The sequence below is a fragment of the Maylandia zebra genome, linkage group LG7 (assembly GCF_041146795.1).
Source record: "Maylandia zebra isolate NMK-2024a linkage group LG7, Mzebra_GT3a, whole genome shotgun sequence".
Classification (NCBI taxonomy): Eukaryota; Metazoa; Chordata; class Actinopteri; order Cichliformes; family Cichlidae; genus Maylandia; species Maylandia zebra.
The window spans coordinates 49,703,865-49,715,162 of record NC_135173.1 but is presented as its reverse complement, the minus strand read 5'-3'; positions in this window follow the sequence as shown (position 1 = coordinate 49,715,162).

Sequence of the window (11,298 nt, the reverse complement as noted above, 5' to 3'; positions counted from 1 at the left end):
TTTATACGGAGCAAAGACTCTCTATGGTGCCAGCTTTTTCTGATGTATATTTTTTTGTAAATGACTATTCACTGCTGCGATGACCTGTCCACCTGAAGAGGCTGAAGGCTATTCCAGGAAATACGACAAAGGTTAAGGCATTTCCAGTTAAAATGAAAGGTCGCTTTAAAGATAAATGAGGGTGCTGATTGAATGTGTTGCCATGGCCTTTATACTATATGGCCTTGTTTAGTCAGATTCTCAGTCCTTAAACATGCATAGAGATATTATAAACCTTTCAATAAACAAAGAGAGAGAAAAAAAGACAAACACTTGCGTTTGGATTCCCACGGCTCACAACATCCATCTGTCCATAAATACAACTTTACAATAAAATGAGGCAAAAAGAAACCTGACTCCATTCATTAAACAGCCCCAGCTGCTTTTTAAAGAAATGAAGAGCCACTCCAGAAAACACATTCAGACCCATATTTAAGGTAAACAATGGGTCAGATATGAATAAAGACAGACTCATGTGGCATTATTTATAGGCAATTACGCGACTGTTATTTCTCATCATTTCTACTGTGAATCACCTGCTGAGCACCAAGAAGGACGACAATGTTAGCGACTAACTGGTGAACACAGAGTGCAGCACTTGGACATAAATTTCCCTGAGGATTTGGTGGAAACTAAAACACAGGAAACATGAGAATGAAGGTGAATGTGATCCTTGCTTTCAATCAGTTTATCAGAAATATAACCCCAAATGAATGCAACTGTGGCTTCGTGTCTTCTGGATGTGTAAACATGAAATTCTTTGATAATAAATAAGTGCAATATTTTTCCACTCTTCTGTTGTTCAATTTTGGAGAGCTCGTGTGAACTTTAGCCCACTATCGTTCTCTCAGCTGGCAGGAGAGGCGCCTGGTGTGGTCTTCTGCTGCTTTAACGTTCCACACTTTGTACACTTTGTGCTCATCTGCACAATTTGATTGCAACAAGAGCTTATTTGATTTACTGTCGCCTTCCTATAAACTCGAAGCAGTCTGACCATATTCCTCTGACCTGAATTGGTGCTCGCTGGATATTTTTGTATTTTTTTTCCGGACCATTCTCTGCAAAGAGACGGTTATGTGGGAAAAACTCAGAGATGAGTCGTTTCTGAAATACTCAGACCAGCCAGTCTGGCACCGACAACCATGACACATTTAAAGTCACTTCAAATCACCTTTCTCCTCCATTCTGACGCTCACTTTCGATTTCAGCAGGTTATCTTGAGTATGTCCACATGCTTAAAGGCACTGAGTTGCTGCCATGTGACTAATATTTGGGTTTTTGAGTGTATACAAATGTTGATCAGAACAAGATGGGCTTTTTATGGATATGTCTTTGCAGCAAGATCTTATTCTGTGTGAATAGATAAAAAAAGAACACCTTTTTAATCAAACAGATGTTGTAAAAATCACACTGATGCTTATAATACTGTCTAGTGATCTGAAACAATGTGGTTAAAAAATGTAAGTCACAATGTAAAACGTGGCTTTATTGAAGTGTGTGCGTGACTTTGTGAGCCCTGCTGTGGTGTGACTTCCTGGGTTCCTCACCCTCTCTTTGCTTGGTTATTAACTTAATAATCCTCGGAGGCCTGCAGTAGTACGCACAGTGACTCCTGCTGCGTCTGCGTGTACAGTGTATGTGTGTGCCTGCAAACACACAAAGCATTTCTAATTGAACATCCTCTGAGGAAGCAGTCTGACAATGCAGCTACAAGTTGGCCACAGGGGCTGTTGAAGGTAACACAGTCTGATGTTCTCTGCGGGATTCTGAGAGACTAAAGAGGAAACGCCTTCAATACAAAGAACCTTGAAAAAATAACTTTTTTTTTCTCAAGAACAAGGAACAATACGCATGACGTAATCAGAAAGCAGCTTACCATTCATGTCAGTCCAAAGTGACTACATGCTGTAAATATCTGGGTGCTGATAGAATTCAGCACAGAATCATTCTAAAAGAAACTGTGTTTAAATTCTAGTCATCTAAAATCATTGACTATAATGACTATAATGACCATATCTAGATCAATGGTGTAATATCCAACAGTGTGACCCCAGGGCAGCCCCTCTACATCACACTGGATATTCACCTTCACAATGTTTCAGTAAATTGGACACATTATAGGAGCTCCTCTACATGTTGTATGTATGTTTAACTTTTACTGGGTAATTTCACACATCACTGATTAAAATGGGCACCTTTGCTGAAAATGCTGGCAAATATTTTACCTATATTTCCTAACCATGCTCTCTGCCATTTGCGCAAAATGCTTGCAAACCTGTTGATGTCAACGATGCAAGGATTTGTCTTTCTGCAAGTGTCTTACAGAGAAGTTAGACAGCAGCAGCATTTTAAGTTATGTTTAGCAAACATAGCAAAAACCCCCCAACAAAAAAACAAAAAGTGGTGCTCAAAAGAGGAAGCAGAGAGAGAGAGCGCAGGATTAGAGTGTACCACTAAAACTTCGGATTATCTGAGCTGAGCACAAGGTCTGAACGATAAAGTTCTCATGGATGAGTGCTTTGTGTTTTTGTAAAGTTTAGGTGTTGATAAAGGGTATTCTTACTGTGATACCTGCTTTCACACTTCTGTCCTAGGTGTTGCCAAAACACCTCAAACACTTCCTTCAAAAAAATGATGTCATGATAACCACAGAGAATGAGAGATGTCTCATTTAAACGACAACTATTGCTATGTATTGTGCATCCAGAAGGTATTCAGCCAGTCTAGAAAAAAGACTCTGCAATGCTTGATACTGGGACTATACGATGATATTCAATACCATACAAAAGTAGGTCTCTCTCAGGGGTAATCTTACTTGTATTTGAATTCTAGTAATCTAAAGTGGTTTGCGTGTTAAAAAGTCATGAGTCATGCTCTTTAGAGGGAAGAGTGCAACACCTGGGTGTTGCTAATTCAAACACTTCCTTTAAAAAAATGATGTAATGGTAGGCATAGATAGTGACAAATGAGCTACAGTTGTACAACAACAAAAGTAAGTAGTGGCCGAAATTTTTTGCAATATTATAAGCGATCACCCTGAAAAGAGCAGATAAAAATGTGCAATACATGCTGACAAAGAGTTACTTACACATCTAGCAGATTGAGCATTGATAGGCACACCAACTGTATCTGCCTTTGGGTGGTGCTCTCATTTTGGTGTTGGTTCTGTTTGCGGTGAGTATTACTTCTTGTTCCTGTCACAGTGTTGTTTTTGTGTAGCTTATCTGCATACCTTATTTAATTTAAAACTTAAAGATAACATTTTATTTCATAGTGTAATCTTTACGTGCTTCATCCAAAGCACACGTTTAGGGATTCGCTAGCTGAGGTTAGCTCCTAGCCTGGCCAATTTGCAAGCAGCATAGCCTCTTCAACTGTCCCTCCTGCACTTTCCTGCTCATTGTGTCAGATGTTTAGTTACTCCTTGGCGCCTTCAGTAACAATGATACTTGTAATAAATTTAGCCTGTTTGTCTTTCTGGAGGCCAGGATAACTGAACTGAAGAACCAGGCTTTGCAACCTTGTAACCAGTGCAGCCGAAGGTAGCATAAGCCCTGTTAGCTCTCCCCTGGAAGATTGTCCCGAGCACCAGGAAAACAGGATGGCTAGGTGATGGTGAGGAGGAAGCATAGTCCTAATCAGAAACTCCCTACCAAACCGTTCATGTGTCTAATAATTTTTTCCCCACGCAGCAACATACCCGAGCAACTTTGCCAAAACAATGTGTCGTCTGGTCCCAGCCCAATTGAACCAGGAGTGACATGATTAGCATTTAGCTGCACGTCTCCTTAAATTGCTGGCTGTCTGAGTGGTGTCCAAAAGACAATGTGGGGTTTATAGATAATTGGATAACCTTCTGGGGAAAAGCTGGTGTTGTTGGGAGAAACTGCATCCATCACACTTTGGATGGAGCAGCTGTCGTTTCTAGAAATCTGGCCAAATTTATTAACCCCCCCCCCCCACCACACACACACACAAAATGCCACTGTCCAGAGTTGGGACCAGGAAGTTCCAGTCATAAACATTATGTCGCTTTCTTTCAAGTCCCTGTTAGTACCGTATTTTCCAGACTACAAAGCGCACCTGAATATTAGCCGCACAAGCTAAAATCAGGGGAAAATCCTGTTTTGTACATACATTAGCCGCACCTAACTAAAAGCCGCAGGTGTTTCAATGTTGACTTATCATATGTAAGAGAATATGCACAAAGGGAATTGTCAGGAAAGAGATGGCTGTTTGGAGACACACCCCTTTTATTAATTATTTTGAAAAACAAGTTATGGGTACATATTTGCATAACTTTTTAGGTATATGTACAAGTACCGGTAATTACAAGTACGAAACATGCACTGTGTAAACGAGTAACAAATGTAGTACATAACAATAACCTACAGCACACCAGAAAAATAGATTCAGACTACCTTTTAGGCTCAGGTGCAGTGACACGGCTTTAACAAGAAGAAAAGTCAGTCATTCACCATCTTTCTCTTCTTCCTGCGCACTAAAACCACCAAAGTCCTCTTCTCCAGCATCGGATACGAACAGGCTCAGGATGGCTTCGTCATCCACTCTCCGCTTCTCTCCTTCGTTGTCACTTTCAAAACCAAAGAAATCCTCGTTGTCAGTGTCAGAGTCGAACACCCTCAGAAGGGCCGTGGCGGTGTCCTCCTCTCCATCATGCAGCAGTCCAGTCCTTCGAAATCCGTTGGTGATCATGGATGTTTTCACACTTTTCCACGCTGTCAGAATCCACTGGTGGTGTTGAGCATAACTTGCTTTTCGCAAGTTTATCACCGCCCGTCATCCACGCCTCCTGCTGAACGCGTAGTGCTACTTTGAAGTTTGTTTTTCGTGCTACTTCGTACGGCATTACGTTGCCTGGCGGATGGACATGTGACCAACATACCACTCTTGAACCCCGATACTGTGTGTCTGATCACATGCCCTTCTGCCAGGCAACGTAGTGCCGTACAACAGCGGAACAAACAAAACAAATCGTCTTACGATATGACAAAAATCATGGACAATCCATAGAAAAGCCGCACCTGACTAAAAGCCGCAGGGTTCAAAGCTTGTGCAAAAAGTAGCGGCTTATAGCCCGACAATTACGGTACATGAATTAATAATTGATCAACAAATTGATTTACTCTGCCTGACAGAAACCTGTTTACAGCATAATAATTATGTTAGTTTAAACACCCCTGAGTTATACTAATTGCTGGAGGGCGAGGGCAGCAATCTCCCACTTTAGCATGTTAATCAACCAAAGACCTAGTGTAGCTGCTGTCATAGGCAACTTGCGCATTTAAGTTTGTATTTCTTTTTAGTTCTGACGGCAATGTATCGGCTGTGGTTGGACATCATTACATGTTAAGACATGTCGAAGAATCCTCCCGTCCAAAATAAATGTCAGTTAAAATGAAAAGAACAAGTTGAGCTTTGGTAAAACTCGTGAACACCTAGACAGTTTTTATTCATTTGAAAGCCGGATTCAATTGACTTGATTCAAAATGTAAAAAAAATAAAAAAAATAATCATACATCACTTTAATCACATTCAAGATCATGTTCTGACATACGGCATATCACATATCTTTCTGAAAGCGCTGTAACTAAGTTTAAGGATATAATTCATCCACTGTTATCTTCTTCAGTGCTTTGATAATGCCAAAAAATGGAAAGAGTAGCTACCTGAACGCTACTCCCATAGAGGTTGATTATTAATAGTTTTACTTCAAGTGTGCCTACAACTCTAGATGCTGCTCCAAATCAGAAGTACTTGACTCCCTGGTATAACTATGAAGCCTGCACCTTAAAGCAGATAACTCATAAACTGGAGAGAAAATGGCATCTCACTAATTTAGATGATCATTTAGCCAGGAAAGTTAGTTTGCTGCTCTATTTTTAAAAAAGCCCTCTGGCAAAGCTAGAAAATCTTGGTATTCATCACTGATTGAAGGAAATAAGAATAACCCTGGGTTTCTCTTCAGCACTGTAGCCAGGCTGACAAAAAGTCAGGCCTCTGTTGGGCCAAACATTCCTTCAACATTAACTAGTAATGACTTCATGCTAAGAGCAGTTCTGTTTCCATCATACATGCTTCCCTTAGGCAGTATCATTAGAAGGCATAGCATTTACTTTCACTGCTATGCAGATGGCACCCAACTTTATCTATCCATGAAGCCATATACAAGACACCAATTAGCACTGTAGGAATCTCTTAAAGACATAAAGACCTGGATGACCTCTAATTTTCTGCTTCTAAATTAGATCAAACTGAGGTTATTGTACTCGACCGTAAAAATCTTAGAAATGTGGTTTTTAGCCAGATGGTTACCCTGGATGGCAGTACCCTGGCCTCCATTAACTTTGTGAGGAATCTTGGAGTGATTTTTGACCAGGATATGTCCCTTCAATGCACACATTAAACAAATATGTAGGACTGCATTCTTCCATTTGCACAATATCTTTAAAATTAGAAACATTGCAGATTAATGCTGAAAAAGTAGTTGATGCATTTATTACTTCTATGCTAGACTACTGTAATGTGTTATTATCAGGATGTCCTAAAATTCCCTGAAAAGCCTTCAATTGATCCAAAATGTTGTATTAGCGTAGTAGCAGTAGAGTACTGACACAGACTAGAAAGAGTGAGCATATTTCTCATATACTGGCTTCTCTTCATTGGCTTCCTGTTAAATCCAGAATCAAATTTAAATCCTGCTCCTCACATGCAAGGTCTTGAACAATCAGGCCCAATCATATCTTAATGACCCAATAGTAAAGTATCACTCCATTAGAGCTCTTTGCCCTCAGACTGTGGGCTTATTAGTGATTCCAAGAGTATTTAAAGTAGAATGGGAGGGAGAGCTTTCATCTTTCAGACCCCTCTTCTATGGAACCAGCTTCCAGTTTGGATTTGGGAGACAGACACTAACTCTACTTTTAAGATTAGGCTTAAAACTTGCATATTTGCCTTTCTTACGCTGCGATAGGTCTAGTCTGCTAGGGGATTAACCTAATGCATTGAGTGTTTCTTCTTCAGTCACCTTTCTCACTCACTATGTGTTTAAACTCCTCTCTGCATGTAATTATTTGGTATTACTAATCTCTGGCTCTCTTCTGCAGCATGTCTTTGTCCAGTCTTTATCCACTCACCCCCAACCAGTTGCAGCAGATGGCTGCCCCTCCTCTGCTTGAGGTTTCTTCCTGTTAAAAGGGAGTTTTTCCTTCCTACGTTTGCCAAAGTGCTTGCTCATAGGGCATCATATGATTGTTGGGGGTTTCTCTGTTTTCTTTGTATTATGTATTGCAGGGTCTTTATCTTACAAAATAAGGGGCCTTGAGTCAACTGATGTTGTGATTTTTCACCATATAAATAAAACTGAATTGAATTGAATAGCAGTCATTTCTTGTAAACAGTATATCCATTTTTTTAAAATTCTCCTTCAGGTGTGCCATTCGTCATAGTTGTCATGGAATCCATTAGTTTTTAGTTACTAGACATTTTCTTCCTGTGCCCTCTGTGCATTCCTGTCTCTCTCTTCTTACTTATTGTTACTCTTCATGTTTCTCTATTGGTTGTTTTATATTCCTGTCTTACTTTAAAGTTAAATATCTTCCCCTTATCTGCCTTCACTTAGCCCAACAATCGATCCCTATCAATCAGGCCGAGCAGTCACATGAAGGTGATTATCAATAAATCAACCAGGATTTACGAGTCCACCTATGAGCGTCCTCACATAAAAGAAGCAGTGTTGGCAGTATATGACCAGTCAGAAACATATACGGGTCTCCCAGCAGCAGAGTGGTATAAAAAATGAAAAGGGTACGCAAACTATATTATCTATCTAGTTATAGAGCTGTGTGTAAAAGGGTTAAGTGCAGAAACAAAGTATTAAAAGGCACCCTGTGAATATGTTTTCACTAAGCACTGAGATCAGTGAGACCAGAAAAGTGCTATATTAATGCTGACACTCAGCTATGTATAGGAATATAAGGTCTGGAAGTAGTGTAAAGGTGCCCTGTTTTATGATCATGTCACTATATTAAGGCTTACAGAAAAATGCAATTGATTTAAACTTGTTTGCAGGAAATATAAAAAAGAAAAAGAAATAAATTAGCTCTGAAAAAAATCTATTTCTTAGTTGATGCCAATCTAAAAAAAGACATCAAAGACATACACTGACTGGCCAGTAGGTGGTGATTTGGTATGTGACTGTTCTGAAGGCAGGACTGTGATGCAGTTTCTGCCTCGCCACTAGAGGGCGCGGCCGTTTTGTGAGTAATGTTTGACTGGGATGGAAAATGGTGTTCATGAAGGCAGTGTGAATCACAAGTTATGCTCGGGAGCAGTTTATGTGGGTTCAATGAGAGTGTGCGTCCATAAGACTGGTGAGTTACAGGATATTTCTTGTGTAAGAAGGATAGCCTGTATGTTTTCTTGCTCTGGACGTCCTCTGTTTGTACATTTTCTATAAGCTAAGTTATCGCTAAGCTAAGCGGGCTAAGCTAAGCTAAGTTCGCCTAGGCCAAACTGAGTTCAGTTTGAGTTGGGGATTTGTTATGTGTATTTGCCTTCTTTAGTTGGCATCATAAGTGAGTGGGGCACAAGAGTTAAGTGATGGGAAGATGTTTATTTTCTTTGTTGTCAAATATGGTTCAGACTATAAGTAAAAGCCGCCAGCTTAGTATTAGGGCCTATAAGACAAGTATGTGGCTGTAATATGTTATATGGTGATTATTGTTGTCTATAATTTGATTGTAATTTGTGTTCTATTTTCCATTCTGTTTGTAGAACCACACACACACACATACCCACACCCACGCTAAATCTGCCATTAAAGAGCTGAACGATCATCCCCTGTCCTCGTTAATTTCTGGAGGGTCATAGTGGCACTTGACCTGTGCACACCCTGCGATCACCACCGTAGAACTGAACCTCATATCAGAAATCATCATAACAGTGACAATCATGTGTCTTGAACATAACGTGCTCCCGAGAAGGTTAGGTTTGCAGTGCAGGTTACCATGGTAATGTAACATGCGAGCCAACTTTTAATACTGAAACAAGGGTTAACCCTGAAGTTATGTAGCTACTCACAACGGCCCTAATCCAGCTCTGTAGTACAGGGCTTTGTATTTTGCTTTTGTCAAACTGTTTGTTTGTGCTCTTTGTGTTTTCCTACATTTCTTTGTGCTTTTAACTCTTATGTTCTTATGATGCTCATTTTTTATTATTAGTTTAGCCTGCTACTGTAGGTTCAGGGGGATGATGTGGGTCTCAGCTTTGACCCAGAGTCTCCACCTGGTTGGATATGCCCCTTTACCTAAGGAGACATTCAAGAGGTATTCTTGAAAAAAAAAAATACCCCTTCATCATTTTAAACGCATGTCTTCAACCTGGTTGTGGTGGCAGCAACACCTGCACAAGGTTACAAAAATAGAAAGATACATGGCTTGCTGAAACAACACCAAAGTGACATCACTTCTGTCTTCCAGCATTGTTCATGAGGGATCGAATGCAAGCATGTGCCCAGAGTCCTCACCTTTCAGTATCTCTAATGGTGAAACAGGACAACCTATGGAAGAAACTAATTTCTGCTGCTTGTGGCCATAGTTCAGGGGTTTGTGATTCAGTAGATGGAGCAGCTGTTTGTGCATAAGAACAGACTTCTAGCCCTGAACAACAACCCAAAGGTAGTTTAACTTATCCATTTGCAGAAACACCCCAATTTCCTACTCATAATGCAGCATCCAACATTTTTCAGGTAGGAAGCAAGGCTTCAGGCTTGGAGGGACTAACTCTACTCTATGCTGCAGGAGTTCATCACCCAATTAGGCCAAGAGGAACACATCATTTACAAAAAGAAAAGATGTGATCCCGAGTCCACTAATACCCGTACTTGTCAATATTAAGTGCTAAGAAGACAACACATTGACACTACAGAGATATTTGATTACATGTTAATGCCTAAACATTGGTTAAACTTTTGCAATGAAGTTGCAGTGAAGTTAAAATTAAGATTTTTGCAACTTCATTTCAGTTTTTGGTTTTAATATCAGTCTTGTGTTTTTGTTTCCGTATGGCACCAAATATCTGGAGGTTTGTTTAATAATGTGGATGTCTTTATGATCTTTGTGACACAAATTAAATTTTACTTCTATATTTACTTCTATTTTACTTCTATATATTAATTCACAACAACAGTTGCCTCAAAACCCAACCCAAACATAATCATGAGTTTACTGTACTGAAATGGCATCCATAATCACCAGAACTTAATCCAACAGTGAACCTTTGGGATATTCAAATGACAAATCTGCAGCAACTGTATGATGCTGTCGTGTCAATATGGACCAAAATGTCTAAGGAATGTTTCCAGCCCTTTGTTGAATCTGTTGAAAACAATTGAGGCAGTCCTGAAGGCAAAAGATGTATCTAATAAAGTGTCTTGTGAGTGCACACATTAGAGAATATGTTGTTGTATATTAGAGTAATTTATTGCATGTGCTGCATTTTGTCATCTGCCTTCTCAGACTTTGGTTCATCAATGCTGTAACTCGCAGACAATCCCTCCACAGTTATCAATGGCAGACTGAACTATCAGTGTGTGTGTGTGTGTGTGTATGTGTGTGTGTGGGTGTGTGTCTGTGTGTGCTTGGCCTGAGATAACTGGGGTCAGGAAGGCACCAGTCATAGGACAACCAATGAAATATTTATAGGAATACAACACTAGAAGGTTTTACTGTACAGAGCAAATTCACTGTATATAACTGTGACGGCAAGTCTGCACACACGAGTTCAAGACATCACCAAGAAGATATAACAATAAAGAAAGTGTCTACACAAGGACCAGTTCTTCTTTTAGTTTATTCATGTTTATTTTTAACCATGAGGTGATTTTAACCACCCTCACTGACAATCCTGTGTGGAGTATTGTTCTCTTCCTGGGATCTAGTCCTAATTGTTTTTTTGTTTTTTTAATACAGTTTGACATTTAGGTTCTCTTAATGTTCCACACACACTCACAACTGAAACGTAGTCTAAATAAAGGTTTACATTATTAGCGACTGTTTTTAAATCTAAAAAATCTTGACCTCCAACTGCTGCAGACGAACAAGTGAACTGAAATATCCCAATCTACGATATTTCCTGTGTCTTTTGTGATCAATTCTCTGGATAAACAAATGTGTTCTGAAGACAGGTAAGCTGCATATACTGGCATGCAAGTTTTTCATCCATCACCGGGATGCACAA